Genomic DNA, 13,526 nt, shown 5'->3' with positions numbered 1-13,526 from the left:
CTCAGAACCCTCTGTTTTTTTTTTCATCCATGTGTCTGTCTCAGAATCTCCTAAATGTTGCTATTGTTTCAGCATCCACCACCATCCCTGGCAATGCATTCCAGGCCCCCACAACTTTCTGTGAAAAAAAAAAACCACTTACCACTGATGTCTCCCATAAACATTTTCTCCTTTCACTTTATACAAATATGTATTCAAAGTACTATTGAATCCATTTCAATCATTCTATTTGTAACTCATTTCAAATCCTAATTACTCAAATTTATTTTTATCATTCAGGGCCCCAAACAATCCTTGCAAGTGAAGCAATACTTCACTCCAGAATCTGCCATGGCCATTCTCTGCATTCGGTGCTCCTGCTGTGATTTCCTCTATATCGGAGAGACTGGACGCAGAATGGGAGATTATTTCATTCCACGTCTTTGCTCTGTTCTACACAATAGCGGAGATTTTCACAGTGACAACACATTTCATTTCCCCGCCTCATTCCTGTGTTGATATGTCTGCCATCGTCTCATGCACTGCCAGTTTGAGACCACATATAGTACCTCGTATTCTGTCTGGGCACCTTCCAACCGAATGGCATTAACATAGACTCTTCTGGATTCCATTAGCACCTACCCCACCCCCTCTATTATGATTTCACCTTTACTTTCTCGTTCTTCCTCACTTTCCCTCCAGCTCTGCATCAACAGAGCCAACCCCTTCCCTGATCAATTCTTACCTTTCGTCTCCTGTTCTATCTTATATCTAATCATTGCCTTTCCTCTGTTGGTGTGCGCTCCTCCCTTCTCCTTCTTTCCTTCTCCCCAGCCTTTAAATTCAGGCATCTGCCAGCATTTTTACACGTACCTTAAAAGAATGGCTTCAGCCTGAGATGCCAGTTATATATCTTTACCTCCTATGGAGGCTGCAAGAGCTTCCTCCAGCATTTCTATGTTTTTATAACAATCACAACATCTGCAGATGTTTGTGTTTCACTCCTTTCTTTCTTCTCCAGACCTTCTTCCAATAAGTTTCAAGCACTGCCCTTTCACTGTTTGCTGACTGTGTCTGATTTCATTATGGAGTAGTATATATTTAGATCAGAACCTTCTCTGCAGACTCTGTGTGATGTACTTCTCAGGAGTTGAGGGCTTGGCTGATTTCCCCCAATCCTCAGGTTGTTAAGATGGTATCTACTTCATCTGCTTGTGATTTGCCTGGATTAGCTAACACATGCAGAGAATATGCATTTCAAGGCCTGCTTACTGCAATGAATGGCACAACTATATCTGGGACTTGTATAAATATTTAATGGTGATGGGAGTTTATTTGTCATGTGCAGAAATACAATGTGCAGGTGGTTTGATGCAGCCTTGCAGGTATTTGCAACAATCTAACAAACAATAAATTAAACTAACACAATGAACCAAAGGGGCTTTAAAAAAAAGTATAATGTTCACAGTTGAACTGAGGAAAATTGAAATTGAACCAAATGTCCTACCAATGATTAAACAATCCCACTCGTAAAATCATGAACAATATTATTACAGGTCCAGTGATATGTGTTTAAATTTCCTGTCTGTCTGTAAGGAGCTTGTGTGTTCTCCCTGTGTCTAAGTTTCCTCTGGGGGCTTTAGTTCCCTCCCACATTTGAAAGATGTTTGGGGTTGGTCAATTAATTAGTCATGGGTGTAGTTGGGTGATACAGCTGCATCGGCTAGTTGGGCCTATTCCTGTGCTGTATCTCTAAATTAAAAAAAAATGTCTGGTCCACTATGTCGCTGAAAAAGAATCATAATCTCCACTTGCCTGCTGCTTGAACCAAAGTGGTAACAGTGGGACAGAATGGTTTAATCCTGGGCTTGATGGGTTGTAGATAGTTTACAAATTGCTCAGCATCTGTCTTGTCCAGTGTGTTTTGACTGTAACATATCGGGTAATGTATTTCTAAAGGATTTATGGCCTATTGACTGAGGCTTTTGAAAAGCAATGACTTAAGAGAACTTGTGTGGGAATAACAAACAATTAAATAAGATAAGGACCTTCTTGATTTGCTGTTAGCTTGTGATACTGACGTGATTTTAGAGTGCAAACCTTCAGTACATTTCTTTCATAGTTTCTATTGTTTGATGTTTCAATGGACATGTTAACAAAATTATTTTAAAATACTGTTTCAACAAATTATTGTGCTGAGTTTGTAAAGCAAGCATTGTAACAAGAGCTCATTGAGAGTCTTCCAAGGAACACTGCCAACAGTAAACTTAAGATTTCATCACTGAAGCACAGAATCTTAAAATGGGCTTTTAGAATAATACCTTGGAAAGGCAGAGAAGTAGTGAGAAACATCAGATGTGGAGGATCACTTGAACATTTCTCATGTGGTATCAAACCCTTGAACTTTGAATTGAGTTTTACTTCAATTAGTTAAGTAATATTCATGTGTAGGAGCATTTGAACAAAATATCTGTTTAGCTCTGGGAAGTGGGTTCAAGCTTTGGTTGAAAGTCTGGGTCAAGAGCAGCAACCAATAGGCCATCCTAGAATTGAATCCATTTGTTTATTGTGCACTGTGCGTGCGTGCGTGCCAGGACGAAGATTTATGGAGGGATATGTCCACGTCTGCTGCAGGCTTGTTGGTGACTGACAAATCCGATGTGGGACAGGCAGGCACGGTTGCAGTGGTTGCAAGGGAAAATTGGTTGGGGTTGCGTGTTGGGTTTTTCCTCCTTTGTCTTTTGTCAGTGAGGTGGGCTCTGCGGTCTTCTTCAAAGGAGGTTGCTGCCCGCTGAACTGTGAGGCACCAAGATCCACGGTTGGAGGCAATATCAGCCCACTGGCGGTGGTCAATGTGGCAGGCACCAAGAGATTTCTTTAAGCAGTCCTTGTACCTTTGCTGCACCTCTGTCTCGGTGGCCAGTAGAGAGCTCGCCATAGAACACGATCTTGGGAATGCGATGGTCCTCCATTCTGGAGACGTGACCCACCTACGGCTCCTAGAACGCTTCCATCAGCGCTGTCTCTGCTCCATCCTCAACATTCATTGGAATGACTTATCACCAACATCGAAGTACTCGAGCTGGCAGAGTCCGCAAGCATCGAATCCATGCTGCTGAAGACCCAACTGCGCTGGGTGGGTCACGTCTCCAGAATGGAGGACCTTCGCCTTCCCAAGATCGTGATATATGGCCACCAAGACAGAGGTGCACCAAAGAAGAGGTACAAGGACTGCTTAAAGAAATCTCTTGGTGCCTGCCACATTGACCACCGCCAGTGGGCTGATATCGCCTCCAACCGTGCATCTTGGCGCCTCACAGTTCAGCAGGCAGAAACCTCCTTTGAAGAAGACCACAGAGCCCACCTCACTGACAAAAAACAAAGGAGGAAAAACCCAACACCCAACCCTAACCAACCAATATTCCCTTGCAACTGCTGCAACCGTGCCTGCCTGTCCCGTATCGGACTTGTCAGTCACCAACAAGCTTGCAGCAGATGTGGCCACAACCCTCCATAAATCTTCGTCCGCGAAGCCAAGCCAAAGAAAAGGAAGAAGAAATGTGGGTGGGTGTGTGTGGGTGGGTGTGTGTGTGTGTGTATGTATGTATATATGTATGTGCAAAATATTTTGCATGGTATCCAGGCAAGTATGGCCACATCTAAATGACTTTGGTAGTGTAATAATAAAATGAACAGGGTGTTAAGTAATATCATTGCTGTGAATATCAAGTGCAGGGTGCTGAGAAATGTACAGTTTAGGCAGAGAGTAGGCAGCTTTTAGCAGCTTTATGTTTTAGCATGTGACACATCAGTTGCCCTTTTTAAACTGTGTTCGCCAAGCTCAACCTACTCAAACAACAAAATCTTCCCTATGAACCTTTATTTTCTCGCATCCATGTACCCATCAAAGACTCTTATTTAAAAAACCCTATTGTACCAGCCTCCACCATCACCCTCCTGCAATGCATTCCAAGCACCCATTACCTGTGACATCTACCCAAAACTTTCCTCCCATCATTTTGTACAGATTTCTGAAGATTTTGGCATTTTATTGCACAGCCAACAGTGTGATTTTCTTTTTTTTAAAAAAAGAAACAGGCAGCTGTGAGTAAGATGTTAACCCTCTCTAATCATTGAGTTGATAGGTTATTGGTTCAAACCCCCACACTGCAGATACTCTCTTGCAAGGCCATTCAGCTCTTCCAGCATTCAAACCAATCATGGCTGATCATATGACATCAAATCTGATGCTGTCTTTAAGGAGGTTGTATGTTCTTTCCCTGACCTATATAGGTTTTTGCCGGGTATCCTGCAAAACGTACAGAGTTAGTACTTCTCTTTAAATAATGGCAATAATCTAACCTTTGCAATTGATCAAATTGATTAAAATGTTTATTGTCATGTGTATTGAGTAAAGCTTTGTTTTGTGTGTTATTCAGGCAAGTCAACTTAAAAAACATATGTACAATTAATTGGATGTAATTGGGCAGAATGGATTTCATAGGCTGATACTGTTGTATCATTAAAAAAACAAAAATCAGTCTGCTGTTCCTATTTTCCATACCCCTTAATCCCTTTAGCTATAAGGGCAACACCCAACTTGCTTCTGACAAGATCACAACTGAGTGAAAATGTTTCTCTCAATTCAGTCTGAAATAGCTTACCCTTTCCCATATTCTATGGTTATACAGATACATCAACTCATTGATCCTGAAGAAAATTTACTCACACCCCGTTAACCTTTGATCTTAATATTATTGTAGAATCTGTAGGGATTCTCCTTTATATTGTCTGCCAAGGATACCAGCCCGCCACTTCCTCCCTCCACCCCCGCGTTCCCAGAACACCCTCCCTCCCATACCCAACCATGGTCTCTTGTCTGTGGACCTGCGCTCCTGCCCCTTCCCCCACCATTTTATATAGGTTGTCACAACATCATGGGCCAAAAGGCCTGTACTGTAATGTTCTAGGTTCAAATGTTCAAAGTTTTCATTTTTTTGTCACATTATAATACATTAAAGATATGGATGATATGCGTCAACTTTTTGAGGCAAACAAACGGTGGCCATGAGCATTGCCTGACACCCCTAACGAGAGGAGAAAGAGAAGCAAAAGAGAGTCCTTTCAGTTATTTATGTTCTATGTAATCAGGAAACTAGGTTTCTTGCATTTTAACAACAGTCAAATCTGGTTCATTCACACTGGCTCCCTGCCATTCCAGGAGCTGCTCGGAGGATGGATGGGAATCCAATACAAACAGATGCTCACTGCTGTCACTGAGTGCCACAAGATCTCATTGTTCCACCTGAGCAAGCAGTTACAACTGTGTTTTAAGGTCTGTTTTGAAAGGCACTTCCTTGACATATGACTGAGCATAATCATGCACAAATTGGATTCATGGCCCACTGTGCTTCATAAAATGGCAGTACAGTTGGTGCAGGAAATGGAAAATTTCACAACGCGAAAGTGTGAGCGTTTATCTAAGATTAACATTTAAACCACGGAGGTCTGCACGTGTGGCCAGCTTGCCTTGTGGTTTGAAGGCTCTCTGAACATCATCAGGAGGAGTTGGATGGCTCTTCCTTGACTGATGGAGAGATAGCACCAGACATAGAACTATAGAACACTACAGCAGAGAAACGGGTCCTGCAGCCCATCAAGTCTGGGCAGAACTATTATTCTGCCCAGATCTATTGACCTGTAGCCAGACTATAGCCCTCCAACTCCTCCCATACATGTAGCTGTCCAAATTTTTCTTTACTATCAGAACTGAGCCTGTATTCACTATTTCAGCTGGCAGCTTGTTCCACACTCTCCCCACACTCAGCATAAAGCAATTCCCCACTAATGTTCCCTTTAAACATTTCATTTCTCGCCCTTTACCAAGATACTCTAGTTCTTGTCCTGCCTGACCTCAGTGATAAAACGCCTGCTTGCATTTACTCTATACCCCTCATAAATATTCAGTTATCATGGTAGAAAAAATCAGTTGACAACAATAATGCAGACCATCCTTTTATGCTGTTGGAGCAGACCCTCGATGGTGTAACAAATGGGAAGTTCAAGAGCCTGATAACTGTTGGAAAGAAACTTCTTGAACCGAGAGGTGCAATTTTCATTTTGTGGTCAAATTTCCAACCTTTTTTTAATTACTGTTTATTATATCAGTAACATTTGTCTTTGTCACCTCGCTGTGGATCACCTGTACCAAACCCATGGATAATCAGTGGTCTTTGGGACACAGGTTTAGAACTACTGGAATAGACTCCTATAGTGAGATATACTTGTGTTGATTCAGGAACCCATTTCTTGATCCATTTCCTCATGTAGGAAAATGTTTTGCTTCAGGTATTTAATTAATGCCTTCTGAAAGGAAATGGAATTTAACTCTGATAAATGTGAGGTTTTATACTTTGTTAATTCAAAGCAAAGCGAGACTTGCAAAGTACATTTACAGAGCTGGGGAGAGGGGGTTCAAGGTTCCTTTTATTTCTTACACATAATACATAATAAAATATAGCTGATATATTTCAACTTTTGACTCTCATAAGCAAGATTAAGCATTGCAATGAACATTTCCCAATGCCCCTAATAATAAAAGAAAGGGAAGCAAAAGAAAACCTTTCAGAATCACTGTGTGTCTATGGATTCACCTCCAACACACCTGCAGCTGGACAGATTCCAGTTCAAACAATCTGCAACCTGAGCTCCAGATCCAAACCTCCCATACAGTCTGGAAGCCTTCAACACGCGAGGCTCTTTGGGAACCCTTCTTACCCTTGGTACCCTTTCAAATCCTGGTTCCAATCAAGCCTGCAGCTTGATTGGGACCTTTGTCCAAGCATGGTTCCTTGAACTTTGTGACTCCAGTGGACAGGGTGGTGAAGAAGGTGTTTGGCATGGTGGCCTTTATTGGGCAGAGGATTGGGTTCAAAGGCTGGATCCTCATGATGTAGTTGGTTACGGGTTTGGTGGGACTGCCTTGGAGGACAGCAGTTCTGTTTGCCAACTATTGGAACAATGTCAATGTGTTAAAAGGGTGCTGTTAGAGGGAGAGGTTCATGTCTTTACTCCCTGGAGGCTAAGGAGTGATGTAATGGAGATTAATAAATTAATGAGAGTCGTGGATATAGTGAATGCTCACAGTTTTTTTTCCAATAGCAGACCACTCTGGAGAAAGTGGGAACATTTAAACCATAGAAAGCTACAGCAAACAGGCCATTTTTAATCTGTGCCATATCATTCCTTTCGTCCTACTGACCTACACCCATTCCATAATCCTCCAGACCTCTCCCATCCATGTATCTATCCAATTTATTCTTAAAACTTCCCCCAATGCTCCCCCTAAACCATTCATCCTGAAGCTATGTCCCCTCATATTTATCTCTCTCAATCTGTGGAAAGAGTCTACTCACAATTACTCTATCTATACCCCTCATAATTTTATAAATCTCTATCAAATCTATCCTCATGTGCTCTGAGGATAAAGTCCCAACCTGTTTAATTTTACCCTGTAACTCAACTCCTGAAGACCTGGCAACATCCTAATAAATCTTCTCTGCACTCTTTTGAACTTCCTGTAGTTTGGCAACTACAACTGCTCCCAATGCTCTCTACCTGTGATGCCACTTTCAGGGAATTATGTATCCATTTTCCCAGATCCCTTTGTTCCTCTGCACTCCTCAGTGCCCTACCATTTACTCTGTATATCCTACTTTGGGTTGTCCTCCCAAAATGTAATACCTCACACTTGACTGTACTACATTCCATCTGCCATGTTCTGGCCCATTTTTCCAGTTGGTCCAGATCCCTCTGCAAGCTTTGAAAGCCTTCCTCGCTGTCCACAACTCCTCCAATCTTAGTTTTATCAGAAAATTTGCTGATCCAATTTCCCACATTATCATCCAGATCATTGATATAGACAACAAACAACAATGGTCCCAGCATTGATCTCTGAGGCATGCCTCTAATCACAGGCCTCCAGTCTGAGAAGAAATCATCCACTACCACTCTCTGTCTTCTCCCATTCAGCCAGTTTTGAATCCATTTTACAACCTTCCCATGGATACCTCATGTCTAAACTTTCTCAACTAACCTCCCATGTGGGACCATGTCAAAGGCCTTACTAAACTACATGTAGACAATATCTACAGCCTTTCCTTCATCTACTTTCTTGGTAACTTCCTCAAAAAACTCTTAATATTCATTAAACATGACCTACCATGCACAAAGCCTTTGGGTGTTCAAATATTTGTACATCTGATCTCTCAGAATACCCTCCAATAATTTACCCACTACTGGCATCAGGCTCACTGGCCTGAAATTTCCTGATTTATGGTTGGAGCATTTTTTAAATAATGGAACAACATGAGCTACCTTCCAATCCACTGGCACGTCACCTGTGGCTAAACATATTTTAAATATTTCTGCCAGGACCCCTGCATTTCTACACTGTCTCCCTCAAGGTCCAAGGGAATATCATGTCAGGCCCAGGGAATTTATCTATCTTTATTTGCTGTAAGGCCCAATCACCTCCTGATCTTTAATCTGTATATGCTCCATATCACTACTGCTTGTTTCCCTTCTTCTACATTATGTCAGATTCTAGAGCAATTACTGATGCAAAAAAAAAATGTTCAAGATCTTCCCCTTCTCGTGAGGATCACTCAGAGATGACCACTCTGATCTATGAGGGACCAATTTTATCTCTTAACATACTTGCAGGAACCATTCGGGTTTACCTTCACATTATCTGCCAAAGCAACCTTGTGTCATTTTGCCTTTCTGATTTCCTTTTTAAGTATTTTCTTACATTTTTAAAATATTCTTCAAGAATCTCATTTGCTCCTTGTTGCCTATACCTACTGTACACCTCTCTCTTCCTCTTTACCATACTGCTAATATCCTTTGCAAAGCAAGGTTCCCTATGGCTGTTAACTTTGCCTTTAATCCTAATAGGAACATGCAAGTTCTGCACTTTCAAAATTTCATCTTTGAAAGTCTTCCACTTATTGACCCCATTCTTGCCAGAAAACAACTTATCCCAATCCACCCCTCCTAGATCCTTTCTCATTTCCACAAAATTGGCCTTTCTCCAATTTAGAATCTTAACTTGAGGACCAGACCTATCCTTATCCATAAATGACTTGAATCTAATCACATTATGGTCACTGGACCCAAAATGTTTTCCTACACGTACTTCCTTTCCTGACCTGTCTGGTTCCTTAATAGAAATCAAGTATTACATCCTCCCTCGTTGGTACTTCTATATAATGATTTAGAAACTTTCCTGAACACATTTCATAAACTCCAAGCCATCCAACCCTTTTACAGTACGAGAGTCCCAGTCAATATGTAGAAAGTTTAAATCTCCTACTATCACAAATTTCTGCTTCTTGAATCAGTCTGCTATCTCTCTACCAATTTGCTCCTCCAATTCTCTCTGACTGTTGGGCGACCTATACTACAACCCTATCAGTGAGGTTACACCTTTCCCGTTTCTCAGCTCCATCCACGTGGCCTCTGTAGATGAGCCTTCTGGACTGTCCTGTCTAAACATAGCTGTGATATTTTCCCTGACTAGCAATGCCACTTCTCCCCCTTTCATCTCTCCCTCTCTACGTCTGAAACAATGGAACCCCAGTACATTAAACTGCCAGTCCTCCCCCTCCTGCAATCAAATCTCATTAACAGCAATAATGTTGTAACCTCTCATGTCAATCCATACCCTAAGCTTGTCTGCCTTTCCGACAATGCTTATTGCATTGAAATAAATACACCTGAGAACATTTCTATCACATATGAACCTTGGATTTCTGTATATACATGTAGTCCTTCCATGACCTATATTCTCCTCTGCCTTGTTTTCTGCTCTAACATTCTGATGCCAATCCGCTTGGTAATCTAATTTAAACCCCACGGAGCAGCACTAGCAAACCTACCTGAAAAGATGTTAGTCCCCCTCCAGATCAAGTGCAAACCATCCGGTCGATACAGGTCCCACTTTGCCCAGAACAGAGCCCAATTGTCCAGAAACATGAAACCCTCTCACCTGCACCATCCCTTTAGCCATGTATTTAGCTGGATTAACTTTACATTTCTAGCCTCACTAGCATGGTAGCATTTCAGAGATCTCAACCCTGGCAGTCCTGTCCTTTAACTTTATACCTAACTCCCTATAGTCTTTGCAAGACCTCCTCATTCTTCCTCCCATGTCATTGGTCCCTACATGGATCACGATGTCTGGCTGCTCACCCTCCCTCCTGAGAATATAAATAAGGGAGATCAAAGAGGGACCTACAACCAACGTTTTCACTCAGAATATGCTCCATATTTGGAAACAGATATGAGATGAAGCTATAGAAGTGACATTCAAAAAGTTGGTACAATAGCGATGTTCAAAAGACTCTTAGGCACATGATGTAAGAAAATAGAGAGTTTTGTGTTGTGGATTAGAATGTTGTGAAGTAGGTATGCATGGGTTGGCACAGCATCATGGGCTGAAGGGCCTGTGCTGTGCTGTCATGTTGTATGTTGAAAAATATTTAGACTGATTAATGGATAGAAGTATTGATAAGGTTATGGGCCAAATGCAGACAAATGAGGATGGTCCAGAATACCAACTTGGTCAGTGGGGAAGCCTTGGGCTGAAGATCCTGTTCCATGCTGTATGAAGATGGCTTTATCTCCCTCACAGGGTGCACTTCAAATCTGAGCCCCTTTCTCAGCATTGCATCAGCTTTGGTTTTGTTGAGGTTGCTCATGAACCTTGTATGGGAACTTGGAGCTGTGAAATGGAGAGAAGCATTCAGGTCCTAATCCTCGGCAATCACAGAGGTTTGATTGGCTGGACCAGAGAGTTAATTTCTCAGCCTCACATTAGGCTGTGGGCTACTGGTGACCATGGATTAGGACCATGATCTGTGTGGGTGCCCATGGTGAACAGGGGCTCCCAAAGGACCACCAGTGCTAACAGCTCCTTGATCGTGAGTTGGGAGAGTAATTCGGATACTTGGAGCTCTGATTAACTGGTGGCCATGTGGCTACGGAGGTTATGGGAGGCAGTGGTATCAGAGGAGGTGGTGGGGTCCAGGAGCTTTCTGTTTCTATTGTGGGGGCATTGATCTAGTGGGGCCTCTTAGTGTCTTTAGTGTCAAAGAAGGAAAACAAATTTTGTGTACATTGAAGAATTGAAAGCTTGAAAATTTCCCAAGGCTGGTGATGTTGGGGCTTGGAACTCGGAATCAGAACAAGTCATGAAATTTGGTGTTTTGCGGCAGCATTGCTGTGCAAACATTTGTATTATGAACTATCTTACAACAATACTATATATAAAAATAATAGCTCACGAAAAGTAAGACAGTGTTTTTGGTTCTTTGATCATTCAGGAATCTGATGGCAGTAGGGAAGAAACTGTCCCTGTGCCACTGAATGCTCATCCTTAGGCTCCTGTACCTCCTTCCAGATGGTAGCAAAGTAATGAGGGCATTGTCTGGGTGGTGGGGATCTTTGAGGATAGAGGATGCTCTTCTTAAGACACCGCCTCACATAGATGTCCTTGATGGAGTGAAGTCTGGTGTCTGCCCAAATGAAGTCATCGGCCGAGTTAACAGCCCTCTGGAGTTTTTTCTTCTTGTCCTGAGATTTAGTGCCTTGGTTTGTCTTTTTATTTTCAGAGTCTGATAACAATGGGAAAGAAACAGTCATTGGAGAATTGTGGTTTCAAGCACATGTCTGCCCGATGAAAGGGGCAGAAGATAGTGTGATGGGGCCCTTTAATATGTTGGAAATTATTCCAGGATAGCATGAGGTATTGACAGAGTTGATGGAGGGGAGTTCAGTTTATGTGATGGTCTGAGCTGTGTTTTCAGTTGCCTATGGTTCCTTGCGATCTTGGGCATAGCAGCTCCTGTATCCAGCTGTGATACAGGATACTTTTCATGGTTCAACTGTAAAATTAGTAAGATACCTTGGGGATGTGCCAAACTTACCCAGGCTTCTGAGAAAGTTGAGTTGTTGGTGCAATTGACTATCGAGTCAATGTGGAACTTGTATGTTTCAATGAGATCATCTGTCCATCGTCTAAACTGCAAATGATATTGCCTGAAGTTTCACCGCCCCGTTTATGTGATAAATCACCCTGATAAATGTTCTATTGCTGTACCACCAATGGAAAATATCCTGATTTTAAAGTCACAACTAAACTCTATGCAGTACTCCAGCTGAGGTCTCACAGAAGTCCTGGAGCATTGCATCAAAGTTGGTTCAGGTGAACCTTGGAGTGGTAAATAACATAGGGTGGGGGTGGGGGGGGGGGGGAGAAGGAGGAGGAGGGGCAATACCACGAAGAAACCCCATGGTTGAAATTGTAACTTTGGGGAATGAGCATCATAAATACAAAACATCCTCTGTGGAGATAATTCTCTGTAAGTCTTTCACTTCTTAGACTCTCTTCATGTTTACATGTGGAAATCAATAACTATCTCTTCCCTTTGTTAATAAATAGTGTTTGAAATTATTTGGAGTATTTATTCATCCCAAGTCGCAATATAATCTTATTATTTAGCAATTTTTCCTTGTTCAGTTTGCAAGGATGTCTCCTGGTCAGCACTTTCAATAAAATTTCACTTCATTAAAATTGCAAATTTGATCAAATTTTGGTCTATTTTTGTCTGCTTTTTAGGTGAAAGGACTTGATATGTGTTGTCATCCCTGACCATCACTCTGAGTTAGTCACATCTATCAAATGCCATGTATCGTTCCAGACATTCGTCTCTTGCTTGCCAAGTGCTACCTGGACGACTTGATTCTTACTGGAGGGGTTAGTCGCTTGGCTGAAAGGTGATTGGTGCTGTACCTCCACCTGAACTGCCTTGACAGCTTGCCTTTTCCACAACTGTCTCACCCATGCCTAGCCTTTGCGTCTGCCCAAATGTTTGTGTCTGTCCTCCACTTACTCATCCAACTCCTCACCTGATCGCAGCCCAGAAGACAGCGGCCTTCCCTGCCTCTTTCAATTCCAAGACAAACTCCTCGATCCACCCCAGATTATGCGGGTGTTACAATGCCCAATTCTCATCAAAGGTTGCTCATTACTCAATGTTCCTCCTCGCTCGGTAACAATCTCGCCTGTCGGTGTAGCACATTAAGTTCATGTGGTGAGAGAGTGCTGCACTGTTGGACATGGCATCTTGCAGGTAAACACTGGGAGGCCTTCTGCCTCTACCAATCTGGTGTTTGTGGCACTTTTTTGTGAGAAAATTAGTGGCTAAATTTCCTACATCACCACAATGACTGTCAGAAATACTAAGACACACAAAGTTGCATATTCTAGAATCTCGAGCAAAGATTAAGCTGCTGGAGGGATTCAGCAGAAACGGCAACATCCAGAAAGAGGAAATGGTCAGTCAACATTTTGAGTCTGGACCCTTTCCCCATAAAGAGTCCCAACTCATACCGTGAACTAATAATTTCTCTCTGCAGATGCTGCCTCATCTACAGTTTTTAATTGTTTCAACAAAAAAAATACAACCCTGACTGTTGGATGT

At 42.2% G+C, this 13,526-nt stretch overlaps 1 protein-coding gene across 12 annotated transcripts in view; it reads left to right on the top strand.

Moving 5' to 3' along the window:
* The window catches only part of aff2 (AF4/FMR2 family, member 2), a 587,176-nt gene that overhangs the window by 21,834 nt on the left and 551,816 nt on the right, over positions 1–13,526 (top strand). Inside the window, exon 1 of one of the 12 annotated variants that reach the window (XM_069893499.1) lies at positions 5,244–5,314. The exons of the other annotated variants lie outside the window; for them this stretch is intronic. The gene's annotated coding sequence lies outside the window, so the exon portion shown is untranslated. Of the gene's footprint in view, positions 1–5,243; positions 5,315–13,526 lie in introns of those variants that run through there. 12 annotated transcript variants of the gene reach the window in all.

This window comes from Narcine bancroftii, chromosome 8, assembly GCF_036971445.1.
Source record: "Narcine bancroftii isolate sNarBan1 chromosome 8, sNarBan1.hap1, whole genome shotgun sequence".
Classification (NCBI taxonomy): domain Eukaryota; kingdom Metazoa; phylum Chordata; class Chondrichthyes; order Torpediniformes; family Narcinidae; genus Narcine; species Narcine bancroftii.
The sequence above is the reverse complement of the archived record's forward strand: the minus strand, read 5'-3'. Positions and strand labels throughout refer to the sequence as shown.